The 15,558-nt window shown below is 47.6% G+C and overlaps 1 protein-coding gene across 5 annotated transcripts in view; it reads left to right on the forward strand.

Moving 5' to 3' along the window:
- The window catches only part of LOC147034400 (mannosyl-oligosaccharide 1,2-alpha-mannosidase IA-like), a 106,507-nt gene that overhangs the window by 28,697 nt on the left and 62,252 nt on the right, over positions 1 to 15,558 (forward strand). The gene's annotated exons all lie outside the window — the stretch shown is intronic.

The following is a 15,558-nucleotide window of genomic DNA, read 5'->3' on the forward strand; positions in this document are numbered from 1 at the left end:
CGGGGGTAGAAAAGATCGAGGATTTGGATGGGGGAAGATAAGAGGTGGTGGTGAACAGCTGTTTTGAAAGCCTGGAGGGAAGAATGGGAAAGAATAGAGTGAGGAAGTTTATTCCAAAGGCGGGAAAAAGAGGAATGAAAGAGTGAAGATGAGCAGTGATTCGTGATTTTGGTAGTTTTACCAGAAGGGGGTTGTTGGCGGACCTTGAGCGCCCTGTGGAAATGTGGTTGGGACAAATCGCAGAGAGAGCAGGGGGCAAGGCTGGAGAGGAGTCGGTAGAAGACAGAAAGACCACCGACCAACCTGCGGTGATTGAGTGAGAGGCCCAAAGACTCAGCTTCATTGCGGGAGATGCCGATGATCTTAAAAGCCCTGGTTTCGACAGCGTGAAGTCGAGAAAGGTGGGAGGCAGGAGCACCAGCCCAGAGGGGAGAGCAGTACTCCATCAGGCTACGGACAAAAGCTTTGTAAGTGGTCAGGAGCTCAAGAGGGCCGAGGAAGGACTTTGCACGACGGAGGATTCCCAGTCGGCGACTGGCTTTTGAGGCAAGGTTGGAAATGTGACTTTCCCAGGAAAGGTCATGGCAGATAGTGAGACCCAGAAGCTTGAAAGAAAAGACTTCTTCCAGAGGATTGTTGAGAAAGTGGATGGGGGGGTTTTCTAAACGGTCCTTTCGAAGAGACATAGTGAGAGTGTGAGATTTGTCTGGATTGAAAGACATGTTCCACGTGTTGGACCAGTTTGTGATTTTATCCAGATCTGCAGTGAGCGAAGAAGCTGCTGCTTGCCGGTCTGAGGGATGACAGATGGTACGGCAGAGGGTGGAGTCATCGGCAAAGAGAAATAGAGGATTTTCCAGAGAGTCCGAGAGATCATTGATGAAAACCAGAAAAAGAACAGGGCCCAGAACACTACCTTGAGGAACTCCAGCCTGCACAGGAAGAGGGGATGAAAGAACTCCATTTAGGGCCACACGTTGACTGCGACAGGAGAGGAAGTCTGCGAGCCATGAGTGGAGATGGCCTTGAATACCATGGGAAGAGAGTTTGGTGAGTAGGGCAGGGTGCCAGACTGTGTCAAAAGCACGTGATATGTCCAGGGATACGGCTCGGATTTCCTGTCTGGCATTGAGGACCTCCATCCATTGATGGGAGAGCAGTAGCAGCATATCTAGGGTAGAGTGACCTGGTCTGAAACCAAATTGATGATTGGAAATCAAGCCATTGGAGAAGAGGAAGGATTTCATGTCTGAGGCGATGATGGATTCCATAACCTTGCTGATGATTGGGAGAAGGCTGATTGGTCTATAGTTACAGGGATCTGTTTTTGCACCTTTTTTATGCAGGGCAGTGATGTTAGCAGATTTCCAAGCAGATGGCAGATGACCTTGGGAAAATGAGAGGGTGAATAGAACAGAGAGAGGGTGAGCAAGAGCAGAAGAGCAGGCTTTGAGTCTTGCCAAATTGGAACCCCCTTTTTGTTGTAAAATTTAAGTTTCATGAGATGTGATAAATTATTATTATTATTGTATGCATTTATCCATCAGGATAATGGGTTATCATTGGGAATACTCAGCTTGGGCATAAAACCATTTCAAATATTTGAGAATTTTATGATGTTCCACCCACCAAGAGACCAATGGCAGCTCAAACATGTTGAAGATTTTTTTGTTTCTTCAAAAGTTCCGATAAAATGTCAATATTTTCTTCTTTTTTTTTCAATCTTGTTGAATTAATCTTTTATTAAGAAGAGAAGTGTGTCTGTGCCTGTGTCCATCCATCTGTCACGCTTTATTCTCAAGGGTTCCTGCTCTCTTGGAATAATAACCAAAGTTGGTGTCAAAGCCACCCAATGCTCGCCTGTTAATACATTTATCGTTTTACAAGACTAGTCTAATAATTAATATTTTTTTTATAAAGCTTTGCAGTGAAGTCTGATCCAAATAATTTTAAAGCAATATATGTATTTGTATATTGTAATCAGTAACAAGAGCGCAAGTGAGCACAATATACACCCGAACAAGAAGGTATATACAGAATTGTGCTACTACATGGAAAACAGCATCCTGGTTGCCATGGCAACCACTTTAGATGACGAACGAATGTCATGACGCACAGTCTCCACAGTCTGTACCTATGTACCAAATATGAAACATGAAAGTTGAAAACTTTGGGAGTTAGAGTGTGGACAGGAACGGATGAAAAACAGCATCCTGGTTGCCATGGCAACCACTTTAGATGACGAACGTTTGTCGCGACACACCGTCTCCACAGTCTGTACCTATGTACCAAATTTGAAACATGAAAGTTGAAAACTTTGGGAGTTAGAGTGCGGACAGGAACGGATGGACGGACGACAGGTATCACATTATACGCCCCGATATATATATATATATATATATATATATATATGTATATATGTATATATGTATATATATATATATATATATATATATATATATATATATATATATATATATATATATATATACATATCGGGCATATAAAAAATAGTGTGGTAGATAAAAACATGAGAAAGGAAAAAATAACTTGCACCAAAAACTTTAACATTTTCACGCTGACGTTGACGCTCACGCCGGGGGTATCGTTATAGCTCTCTGTTCTTCGAACAGGCGAGCTAAAAATGATAAAAAGCTTATAATTGATATAATATACTTGGAACAAAAACTTGTCTTTTTTTAATCATAAAAATGCCTGTTTTAAAAGCCCGTCTTTCCAGAATGGAAGGAGAAGAAGCAGGCCCCAGGAATTTAATGTGGCGATTTCCAATGGTGCAACAGCAGGAAGGAACTGTTTAGAATAAAGCATAACGTAAAAGGAAGGAGTACACATTTTATATATGCAATATATATATATATATATATATATATATATATATATATATATATATATATATATATATATATAAAAATACACTTCTGGAAGCAATGGAAAACGATGTAATGGTAGACGGAAGGAACACACAAACAACTATAACGGCACTCAATAGAGCGCATAGCTCTGCCAAGCTGAACAGTTTACGTTTTGTATCCCACTGAAAGGCCGGATCTGCATCCAGATCTAAACCAAAGTCTAATCGGCTTGTTCTTGTCATCCACCCAACTCATCCATCAAGTTTTGTCATCACCCGTCCACAACTTTTGAGATAATGTGCTACATATCGTTTTTGGCCCTATCACTCAATGGTGAAGAATCACATTTTTTATTCTAGTATCTGGATCCGGATCTTCACCAAAATCGCATCAATTCATCCTTATCAAACACCCATTTCCACAAAGTTTCCTCCGAATTCATCCATGATATGACAGAAAGACAGGGGGGGTGAACTCATAACCTCCATCCGCCTTGGCAACAGAGACACCAACAACTACATGTTATAAAAGATAATTTTTTGTGTGTATCACTTCGTTTTACATTCTCATTGAGACTCAGATAATTATGCAGTATGTACTGTATGTGAAGTGCAACATGCTATATTTTGATTGAACCCATCAGTGAAGCTCCAGGTAGGCACGGCTAGTTTAAGTTCCTTGCAAAGAAGCTCGTAAAATGGATGGTAAGCTGGAATGAGGCAGGAAAAACATGTTAAATTTTATTTTTTTCAATGCTCAACTTCGATTGACATAATCGCTAAGTAGATTTGAGGATAAAAATTTGAGATTAGAGTCTATTCCAAAGGTGGGAAAGTAGAGATAAAGCAATATCGGCGATCTGAAGAAAGACCAGATCATGGTTGATGCACAATCTCTGCTTGAATGGAAACCACCCCATGATCCGTTGTGATGTAACTATTTAATTGACTTTGACATTACTCAAGTATTTATAAATCTTGCCCAAGATAGATCTGACCCTCACTTAACATGAAACCTACCTTCAACGTTTCAGGGTTAAACACACTTTAAAAATTATTTTCTTTTCTTACAGATGTGTTTGGTACCATGTCCTGTTTTAGTATCTTCTTTCCTTAATTTTTTGTTGTAGGGCATTTGATTGTCATGAAACCAGTTTTGATTTATCTCGTATATATTTTAAATCTATTCATATTTTCAATAAAATCCACTTCCTTGATACACAATTGGGGTGGTAGGAAACATGGATATGGGGAAAACAGGATAATTTTTAGTGGAGGACAAATGTGTGTAATTTGGAGAGTTTGCAAGAGGGGAAAAAGGGTGAGATGGGGTTGTTGGGCAAACATATTGTTACGAATTTGGAATTCAATTGCACACAACATACAGGTTCCCTTAGTCACCTATGTCGATAAGTGCATGTTCTCGAGATAGCTCACCTTCCATTGTTTAAATGTTTTGAAATTGATCAGATGCGCTGCGGATCGATTTAATAGTTAGGGAGCAAACAATGGAGACGTCCCTCCCCCTCTTCTGCGAAGAGGAAGAAGAACCCTGCCATCCCGTGACGTCAACAACTCCCTCCCACCCGTGGTTGAGCGGGGGGTGGATCACGAGGGCATGAGTCATGCCGGGTGTGGGGGAGGGGGTGCAAAGGATAAAGAGGACATCTTTTCTTTGTTCAAAAAGAGTTCGTGGGAGTCCCATGGTAGGGCTGAGTTCGTGGGCTGAGTTCGTGGGAGTCCCATTTTGAGTCCCGTGGGCAGAGTTCGTGTGCTGAGTCCCGTGGGAGGAGTAAGGTTTTTTGCTTCGGAGAGAGCAGTCGTTCAGCCATCGGGTTCTGCTTGGCTTGAGGCCTTCGGAAGCTTTTTGCTTCGGCTGGCTCAGTGAGCTTTGGCTGCTGCTTTGTTTTGGAAGGAACTTGAGGCGGTTGTTCGGCTTGAGCTGCGAGTGGAGGCTTCTTCCTCTTCTTCCTCTTCTTCTTGGTTTGTGGAGCTTTTCGTTCTCCATTTTGTTTCCCGGCTTGGTGCGACGCATCGGCCTCTTCTTGGAGTTGGATCTTCGGGGAAGCGACGATCGACAGGAAGGATCGGTGGCGCGGGAGGATTCGCGGGAGCTCGGGAAGGATCGCGGCAATTGGATCCAGCTCGCTCTCACTGGAGCCCGGGTCCGGACAAGTTGAAGACCACACGAGGTGGAAAGGTTTGAGTCAAGCTCTGAGTTTCAGCTCACCTGTCCTCCGAGGTGGAGCTCATGATTAAAGGCCTTTGCCACCATTTCTTGGGTGTGTGTGTGTGCGTACGTGTGTCCGTGGGCCCGTCTAATAAGTAGGAACTGCTGTTAAGTGTAAATGACTGTACATAATAAGTAGACGGTTGTAGTTCTTTTGTCGTGCTTTTGTTGCTTGTATAATTGCATATGTGTTTTGCCTTATTTAATTGCATACGTGTTTCATGATAATAAATGTCCTTGTGTGAATGTAAACCTGCTCGTTGCGTCCATTCCCTCATTGATTGAACATTTTGTGTGTTGGGAGTTAGAAAGCCGTTGGTTTGCCATAATAAGGGGACATTTGGTCCGACCGTTCTCGGCAATTACGCCGCTCGGAATCGCGCACGGACAAGCTCGCCTCGGCGGTTTGTTCCGTACAAGATCCGTCGAGGGTGGAATACCCCGGTAGTTGGATCACGTGGGTATTTAGGTAAATTGAAGATTGGCAATCGACCCTACCCCACGTGATCTGCCGATTGGCGTATTTCGGTTCTTGTACAAGGACCCGTCGCTCGGAGTTATCCAGGCAGCGATCTATATTCCGGGCGATTGGTCAGGCCGACTCGACTTGCGGCTCCATTCAGAGCGGGCGGTTGGCGGCTAACCCCCGGCCAGTATCAATTGGATGTCAGGAGTGCGATTCGGCCCCCTCCGCCTCCGTAGCAAAATTCACGGAGTCGGATCAAGGGTATACGGAGCAACCCCCCCCCCCCCCCGTGTCCCCAAATTACGAGCGTTATAAATTTTATTCCCAGCACGTAACATGTTCAGCCAAGGCGAGCAGGGGCAGGAGGGATTAGGAATGGATTTGGAAATGTTAGAATCCATGGTCCAGGACGCCATCGCCATATGGGTTGGACCCGTACCAGAAGGTTGGGAAATACGGCGATGCAACAATGTACCTGGTTCTCCGTTTTATTATTATAACCGCACCACGAATAGTAGTCAGTGGGAGCGGCCTGTGCAGGAACATTTCCGGCAAACAAACTCGGAGTCGCAAGATGGCGGCGTGGCCCCACCTCAGCACGGCACGAGGCGTGAGCGGGCCGCTATTACTTGCACGGCGGGGGAAGCACTCCCTCCCACTGGTTCAAACCACGGGGGGAATAGCAGGCGAGGCAGGGCGACGGCAGTACATTACAAACTGAATTAGCCGAGGCACAGAAACGAATTCGGGCATTGGAAAAGGACTTAGCCAACGCAGACTGGGTTCATAAGGATTATGTGCACACGGAAGCACAGCGATTGGCCGATGCACAGGAACAAGTTCAGGAGCTGAAAGAGGATCGCCTGGAATACCTAAATAAATACAGAAGGGAAATGAATGAAATGAGGAAGAAAGAATGTGAAAGAGGTGTAGAGATGAAAAACGAATTACAAAGGAAAGCTTCTGAGATACTGAAACACCAAAACAAAGAGATGGGATTACAAAATGAACTGAGAACGTTGAAAGAAAGAACGACAGCAGAGAATGAAATGCTAAGGAACCACACTGTACAGATCGAACAGTTAGAAGCCAAAGCAAGGTTGGAGTGTGTGGAGATGAGGACGGAATTGGAAAAGAAAGCTTCTGAGATACTGAAACACCAAAACAAAGAGATGGAATTACAAAACGAGTTGAGGATGGTGAGAGAAGAAAGAACGAAAATGGAGAATGAAACGTTAAAGAACCACACTGTACAGATTGAACAGCTGGAAGCGAAGCCAGATTACAGAATGAGATGCAGGAAAGAGTAATGAAAGAAGAACGAATGAGACAGGAGAAAGAAATCGGTCAATTGAAGGAGACAACGAGATTAGAAAAGGAAGAACGAGAGAGAGTGGAATAGAAAACAAAAAGAGTATGAATTTGAAATTGAACGACAGAAGGAAAAAAATAGGTTGGAGTACGAGGAGAAAGTGAAGGAGCAAGGAATGAAGCAGGAAGGAGAAATCAGTCGATTGAAAGAAACAACAAGATTGGAGAAGGAAGAACGAGAGGAACAGTGGGAAAGGAAACAAAAACAATATGACTTTGAAATTAATCAACTCGAGGAGAGAGTAAAATTGGAGTCCACAGAGATGGAAAAACTCCGGAAAGATAACAAACAGTTAATGGGGCTCAGAGAGGAAGAACGACTCAGATGGGAAGGAAAATGGAGCCAGAAAGAAACAGAAACTAATAGACACGCAGAGACAACAGAAATAAAATGTACAGAGACACGGGAAATAGAGGGTGAATTGGACGGGGTTAAAGACGGACACACACACACACAGAGGTAGCAAGGCTTAATGGGGGCAAGCTGGCGGACTGTCTCGTGACCCGGTGCGAGCAGCCAGATAGCCTCGTTCGGGAACGGAAGGAGACGCTATTCTCCCTTGAAGCGAATCACGACCAGGTGAGTTCGGTCGTGCCGAGCGAGTTTGAGGGGGCGAGTGCTGTTGACGGGTGCACGAGGAGCTTGGGGGGTATGGAGGCCCCGGGAACCCTTGTGGTGGCACGATTCCCCAGTGTGATTGGCCCGGTTTGTGTGGTGAAAGGTGTGAGTGCAGCGGGCGTGTTGAAACTCGCACAGTGTGTGGAAAGAGAACCCGTGTGTGAGTGGTGTGGTCACGAGTGTGCCGAGGTGCGTGCTTCCCAGCACTCCGTGTGTGGAAGAAGCACCACGTGTGGAAGGAATGACGTGTGTGCATGAAACCCCCTCTGCGAGTGGAAGCCCGTGTATGAGTGAAGTACCGTGTGTGAGTGGAACCACGTGTGCGAGGGAAACGGCACGTGTGAGTGAAACGGCACGAGTGAGTGAAGCACGGTATGTGAGAGAGAGACAGTGTGTGTGAGGTCGCTGTGTGTAAGGGAGATGACAGTCTGTATGCGGGAGAACGCAACTGCATCCCCGTGTCCGAGTGTCATGGTGGAGTGTGTGAGCGTCGTGGCACGCAGGAGTGTGTGCGTTGAACGACGACGGGACCAGATGAAGGACAAGCGCCGAGTAGCGGCCGTAGCTGAATTGAGAACCGTGCCGGGTTTGCACAGCAGCGAGCGCGGGGTCCGTGCTCTGCTACGCACAAGGCCGCCACGTGCGCGGCTGCGCAGGTGAAACCCGATCCAGAAGCGCTAGCGGTGGATGTTAGCCAATCCCGCAGACGGACAGAAGCTAGGCTGGATTCGGAATTTGGACCGGATGGGTTCTCCACGCGAGTGTGTTTGTAAAGCTCTGACGAGCAGAGCACATGTGTTCGCGTGGGCAACCCCTCGAAACGCCGGGCTTGCTTTGAGATGCGCAGAGTGACGTCATGGCTGCACGTGTTTGGAATCCGGCAGAAGGGAATTCCTGCCGGACGGTACTCTCCAAGAGGGACGAGGTGCGCGGGGCGCAAGCTGCTGCCATGACGTCACGGAAAATGAGCGCGGCTGTGAACTGCCGCGCTGGTGGTGCGCATTATGAAAAAAAAAAAAGAGTTGAGAAAAGCAAGCCTCGCTTTGGGTGAACAGGATTCCCAGGCAAGGGGTGGAAGACCCCCTTGTTTGGGGTACAGGAAGTACTAGTTAGGTGGTTGTGTTTGAGTTAGTGAGACTGGCTTCATGGGGACATGGGTTGTACCTCTTGGAGCCCGTGGAATGGATAATTTAGAGGGATTTTAGTTTAGATTTAGGAAATGGAATTTTTGAATTTTTGGAGACACGGACAGACTGGAAATGTGTAGTGGAGATGTAGCTTAGCTACGTAGAGTAAATGGAACGTGCATGAGTTTTAAGGGATGATGAGGGAGCACGAGTTAGTCAGGGGATTTCGTTAGAAGGATGGCAGTGTGGAGTGTTGGTGTGAGTTGCGAAATGGAAAGTGTGTGAGGAATGAGTGTAGGACAGTGGGCCCAAGTGTGCGAGTGGAGCAAATGTGGTATGCATGGTGCGAATGACAGGTTGGGAGGAGGAGTGATTCCCTCCCAAGTGACCCTAGGGTCAGCATAATGTTAGCTCGTGGGTTATTCAAATTTACTAACAGGAGGTCGTTTTGTTGTTGGTGACGAGAGAAGGCACGAAACCCGTTTGGAGGGGTGCAAGAGTTCATGGACCGGCTGCGAGCGTGGCTGTGGAAAGTTGAGTATTTGTTTAGTGGGCACCCGACTAGTCGGCCAGAGTAGGCCAAGGGCACAAGAGGGGCCGGGATAGTGCAGTGAGCACGGGCGACCCGTCGGAAACGGGACCCGTAGCGCCAGAATGCCACAGGGGCACTGTAGTGGGCATGGGCGACCCTCGGAAAGGGACCTGGGGCATCAACACGCCACGTGGGCATCGGACGGGGGCAATGCCAGAGAGGGCAACCCCCCGCGTTGTTGGGAGCAGCTAGGCTCGGAGGCAGACAGCGGGCCTGGGGGTGCCATGGTTAGAGTTTGGCAGGGGAGAGTTCCTGCCAGTTGAGCCACGCTGCCCAGCCAGGAAATTGTGCGAGGGCACGTATGAAAATTTGAGGGCAAAGCCCAAATTTATAATGGACACCAACACAGGCGACGGGAATCATGGTTTTTAGAACCGATAGTTTTAAAGTGTGAGGCGTTTTTGGAAAGCCCCGGGGTAGTTTCAGGTTAATGAATATTAGGGTAGATAGGAGATGCACCCCTTCGCTCGTTATAGGCCGCTGGACTCACCTTGGTAGATCGCTGAACTCCAAGGAGGCCATTCTGAGGCTTTGTTCGGCCACGAGACAGAACGCTAGTCTCTCCCTATTCCCCTCCAGAGAGGGAACGTAGGGGTTGGGAGTGGGCTAGGTTGACAGGATAGGTTAGCCGGACAAAGACAATAAAAGGGGTTAGGGAGACAATTATAAAAAGCAAATAAAAATAGAGGGGCTAAATTTGGTTTTTTTGTGGCAAATTAAGGGAGCGGGTATGGACAGAGACAGGCAAAGGCGATAGAGTGGGGGGGAGACAGTAGGCTCGGTCTGAGCCCACCTTCAAAGCGGCCAGCACCACAGCACTCCCTCCAAACCTGATGGAACCACACCAGAGGTCGGCCAGCTTCACCTGCCGGCCTGTTGTGCTGCAGCTGCCTGTTCTGCATGGGCTTACCTTGCCATGCCTAGTTGCCTGCCTCTGCCATGACCCCATGCCTGCTAGCCCTTGTTTGCGTTTGCCCCTGTGTCCATCCATCACCATGCGTGCCAGGACCATCCAGTTTTGTGAGGACTGCCCTGCAGGCAGCCTGTGCATCCAGTCCATTTTTTGTGTTTTGCGACCATCTCCATCCATTCCCCTGCACCAAAGACTTTGCTATGACTTTTGCCTTTCCCCTTTCACAGATCACAAGTCCTGGGCCATGGTTAATGTAATGTAATAGATAAGTTGAGATTGTAAATACATGGAACCCCACCTGCATGTTTGTTTTAGCGCCGGCAATTTTAGTTAAGTTGTCTGAATGAGTCTGAGAGTTTGTTTAGTTAGTTACACAGTGCATTAGGTTATTTATTTTTGGGACACATATAAAGAAATGTCACACTCAGGGATCCGAAGGTAGAACGTACTCGGGGAAAACTTACACATGCTGGTCACACGAAAATTTGACGACTCGGGACGAGTCTGTAAAAAGGGGAGGGGTCGTCTTACGAATTTGGAATTCAATTGCACACAACATACAGGTTCCCTTTGTCAGCTTTGTCGATAAGTGCCTGTTCCCAAGATAGCTCACCTTCCATTGTTTAAATGTTTTGAAATCGATCAGATGTGCTGCGGATCGATTTAATAGTTAGGAAGCAAACACTGGAGACGTCCCTCCCCCTCTTCTGCGAAGAGGAAGAAGAACCCTGCCATCCCGTGACGTCAACAACTCCCTCCCACCCGTGGTTGAGCGGGGGGTGGATCACGAGGGCATGAGTCACGCCGGGTGCGGGGGAGGGGGTGCAAAGGATAAAGAGGACATCTTTTCTTTGTTCAGAAAGAGTCCCCAAAGAGTTCGTGGGAGTCCCGTTGTCGGGCTGAGTTTGTGGGAGTCCCGTTCTGAGTCCCGTGGGCAGAGTTTGTGTGCTGAGTCCCGTGGGAGGAGTAAGCTTTATTGCTTCGGAGAGAGCAGTCGTTCAGCCATCCGGTCCTGCTTGGCTTGCTTGGCTTGAGGCCTTTGGAAGCTTTTTGCTTCGGCTGGCTCAGTGAGCTTCGGCTGCTGCTTTGTTTTGGAAGGAACTTGAGCCGGTTGTTCGGCTCGAGCTGCGAGTGGAGGCTTCTTCCTCTTCTTCTTGCTTTGTGGAGCTTTTCGTTCTCCATTTTGTTTCCCAGCTTGGTGCGACGCATCGGCTTCTTCTTGGAGTTGGATCCTCGGGGAAGCGACGATCGACAGGAAGGATCGGCGCCTCGTCTCACCGGCACATGTTGAGAAGCGCGGGAGGATTCGCGGGAACTCGGGAAGGATCGCGGCGATTGGATCCAGCTCGCTCTCACTGGAGCCCGGGTCCGGACAAGTTGAAAACCACACGAGGTGGAAAGGTTCGAGTCAAGCTCTGAGTTTCAGCTCACCTGTCCTCCGAGGTGGAGCTCATGATTAAAGGCCTTTGCCACCATTTCTTGGGTGTGTGTGTGCGTACGTGTGTCCGTGGGCCCGTCTAATAAGTCGGAACTGCTGTTAAGTGTAAATGACTGTACATAATAAGTAGACGGTTGTAGTTCTTTTGTCGTGCTTTTGTTGCTTGTATAATTGCATACGTGTTTTGCCTTATTTAATTGCATACGTGTTTCATTATAATAAATGTCCTTGTGTGAATGTAAACCTGCTCGTTGCGTCCATTCCCTCATTGACTGAACATTTCGTGTGTTGGGAGTTAGAAAGCAGTTGGTTTGCCGTAATAGGGGGACATTTGGACCGACAGTTCTCGGCGATGACGCCGCTCGGAATCGCTCACGGACAAGCTCGCCTCGATGGTTTGTTCCGTACGAGATCCGTCGAAGGTGGAATAGCCCGGTAGTTGATCACGTGGGTATTTAGGTCAATTGAAGATTGGCAATCGACCCTACCCCACGTGATCTGCCGATTGGCGTATTTCGGTTCTTGTACAAGGACCCGTCGCTCGGAGTTATCCGGGCGGCGATCTATATTCCGGGCGATCGGTCGGGCCGACTCGACTTGCGGTTCTGTTCAGAGCGGTCGGTTGGCGGCTGACACCCGACCCGTAACAATATTATGCATCGTTGGAGCTGGGAAGGAAAGGAGCCAAAAAGGGCAGTGTGTTTTGAAATGCTGTCGGACTCCGTGTATATGATACTCCGCGGACTTGATAAAATGCGACCTGCTTCTACAATTGCGGCCCTGTGCTTCACGTTTTCGTGGCTTTTAATGGGCATATTCACGTTGTTGTTTTGTGTAGGTTCTACCTGTAGCAGTTTTTGGTTCTACGGAAAAAAGTATATCAGAAATGCCTAAAATGCAGTGATCTTCAATGTCAGGAAAAAAGAAACTATTTGCGGGCCCATTTGGATGAAGAAAATTCACTTTCACTTCATGAGTGTCCTGAAAAGCTTCCATGATGCAGGCAAGCCACCATTTTCCATCATAGTGCACTGTGACATAACCTGAGAGTTTCCCGTTAAAAGTTGGTGCAGATTTTGAAATAGCTGACTCGATACGGTGTTCCTCGCTTCGGCTGAATTCGCGTACTTGAAGAGCAGTTTCAAAAATATGGATGAAAGCATGAAATTTTTGAGTTCCAGCTATGGTTTTGGCCGTTTTTAACCTTTCTTCCAGATTTCGTTCTTCCTCGTCATACGCCTCTTGAATCCCGTAACAGAACTTCATTTCATTCAAACCATTTTCATCAAAGGCGAAAAGATCTTTTGGGGAAATAATTTGACTGTTGTAAGGTCTACGCAGGCTCTCACGTGTTGCTTCTCGTTTGACTGTACCTCCCACGCCATCTGAAGGGCCCTTGCCATGACTTGTGGCAAAAAATGCCATTCTGCGTCAATACCATACTCTGATTTGTGACGACATAGGTTTATGGAGGCTTTGCAATTCTTATATTGGCCAGCGCAACCGTCTGGGAAATAGTAGTTTCTTTACATTTCCAAAGCTAGATTTCAAGTGTTCAATGAGCATTCTTTGGAAGAGGTGGACTGAGACAACGTCGTGAGTATTGTATTCTGATATAATCGTGAACAAATCGTGGTATAATTTGCCATCATCCGATTTGAAATAGTAAACCCAGGGGTGAATTGTCCCTTGAGAGCAGTTCCAATAGAATCCTTGGACCGCATCCGGTACGACAAACGAATAGTTCTCTGAGAAGTCTCCAATAATGACAAATTCTCCTTCACCGATTTTGTCTTTCTTATTTTTCAGAAACTGAGATTGGGCCTTGGCAATGAAGTCATGTCTCACTAATTTCACCGCGCGTTCACAGAATTGATTAATGAATTCTTCCAAAGGCAGGACCATGGAGCTCAGTTCAGATCTGTCGGTGGATGTCCACCATTGAAACTGAATTTCATCAATATCCTCTAGTTCATAAGCACTCAGTAGCTCGGTTTTGAAGTCTTCAATTGATGGGAAACTTTCACAAGTTCTGAAATAACATGCCGGTTGTGCTGGGTTACAAACTATGCGTGCTATCACATGATGATAGCTCGGAAGTTCGGCTATCTGTGGCATTTTGGAACCAAACATCATGAGTTTCACATTTTGATGTATCGTACATACACATACACTGTGTGTACCGCCTGAACTGGCCAGGACACACTCCGATGGATGGAGCATGGCGAAGTTCGCGAATCCAACTTTCAAGCCAGGGTTCTTCTCTTTGAATTTCTGAAACAGTTCCTTGAGATTGTTTAGTACCAGGCGCTTTTGAATTTTGTCTTTTCCATGTTCATTCCTGACCACCACACAGTCCTTTTTTCCCGGCATTATTCAGTTGACTTCATCACTTCGGTAAAATTCGGTTATGGCGGATTTCACTTCGTCAGGCAATATTTTACCCTGTTTGGGATTTGGAGACTATAGCATACCATTTTCTTTGTCTCAATTTTTGGCTTGCACAGCCATTCTTTGGGAGCAACTGAATTCACTCATCATCCCTCTGATGCTCGTATTCCGAGCAAATATTGTCAGTATACATATTTGCTCTGAACGGCTCGAAACAACGTAGTGTTACGGTTGTGGAAATTCGCATTACACCATAAAGGGCCCTCAGGTGAGATATCTCGATAGGTACATGTGTCGTTAGCCCAAACCCGTTGTATAGAGGGAATTTATGTGATTCATCTGGGCTGCGACGCTTTGAGTTAGCCATTTTTTCTTTTCTGTCGTTATTTTGAACCAACCACGTCTCAACCGCCATTAACTACCACGCCAGCCATCATCACCAACGACAACCACGCTCCAACCCGCAGACAACAACCACAACGCCGACCCTCCACCACCTTCGCCTTTACCTTCACGAATTCATCCCACATCATCGCTTCCACGGCCATTCCCACACCACCTGTGAACACTGAACGTCGGGCTGTCTCGGGCCCGTTCGGCGATTGGTGCTGAACGCACCGAGCCGCGAGCGCGAATGGCGGCCTTTCCGAGGGGAAAATTCGGATCAGAAACGCTTCACGCCCACTTCTCCTCCGTCCAATTGGCGAGCGCGGGGCGGCTTGGCCCCGCCTCCAAGCGTGTGTATGTGAAGTCCGTATATGCAAATTTTAGGATCAGGAGAGGTTCATGCCCATTTTTGCCCAACCAATGGCTGGCCAGGGGGGGCGTGGCCCCGCCTCCAATCGCGTCCTGATCCTAAAATTTGCATATTGGCTGCTCCTGCGCCTATAAAAAGGCGAGCGCAAGGCGAATTGGAGAGAGTTGGGTTTTGGAATTGCTTGGAGAGTGTCGTCGAGAGGTTGCTCTTGGGGGACAAGGAGCGTTGCGTTGGCGGAGTGGAGTCGAGTGCGCGCGGTGGAACTGCAAGCAAGGGAGCTCGGGTCCGAGGCAGGAAGGACGGCGGTCGGCGATGAGGTTGCGGTGTGGGGGATCGCTCGTCTTGTTGCGGGACCCAAGCCAGCCAGCCACGCCCTCCCCCAGGGCATCAACAATTCCCCCTTTCCCCCACGCTGAGATAGTGCAAAAGGGGCCCCGTTCCCACCCCTATCCAACTATCGGGGAATCCCGCTGCTGTCTATCGCAGACAAGATCCTTGCCAGACTCCTGCTCAACAGACTGATACCAGCTATTGCTGAAGATTATCTCCCAGAGAGTCAGTGTGGTTTCACAGCCAACAGGAGCACTACAGATATGGTGTTTGTCCTCAGACAGCTCCAGGAGAAATGCAAAGAGCAGAACAAGGGACTGTATATAACGTTTGTCGACCTGTCCAAGGCGTTTGATACAGTGAGCAGAAGTGGACTGTGGCTAATCGTGGAAAGACTTGGCTGTCCCCCGAATTTCCTCAACATGGTTATCCAGCTACATGAAGACCATCGT

Source organism: Eptatretus burgeri, chromosome 1, assembly GCF_056783735.1.
Source record: "Eptatretus burgeri isolate ZD-2024b chromosome 1, Ebu_testis_v1, whole genome shotgun sequence".
NCBI lineage: Eukaryota > Metazoa > Chordata > Myxini > Myxiniformes > Myxinidae > Eptatretus > Eptatretus burgeri.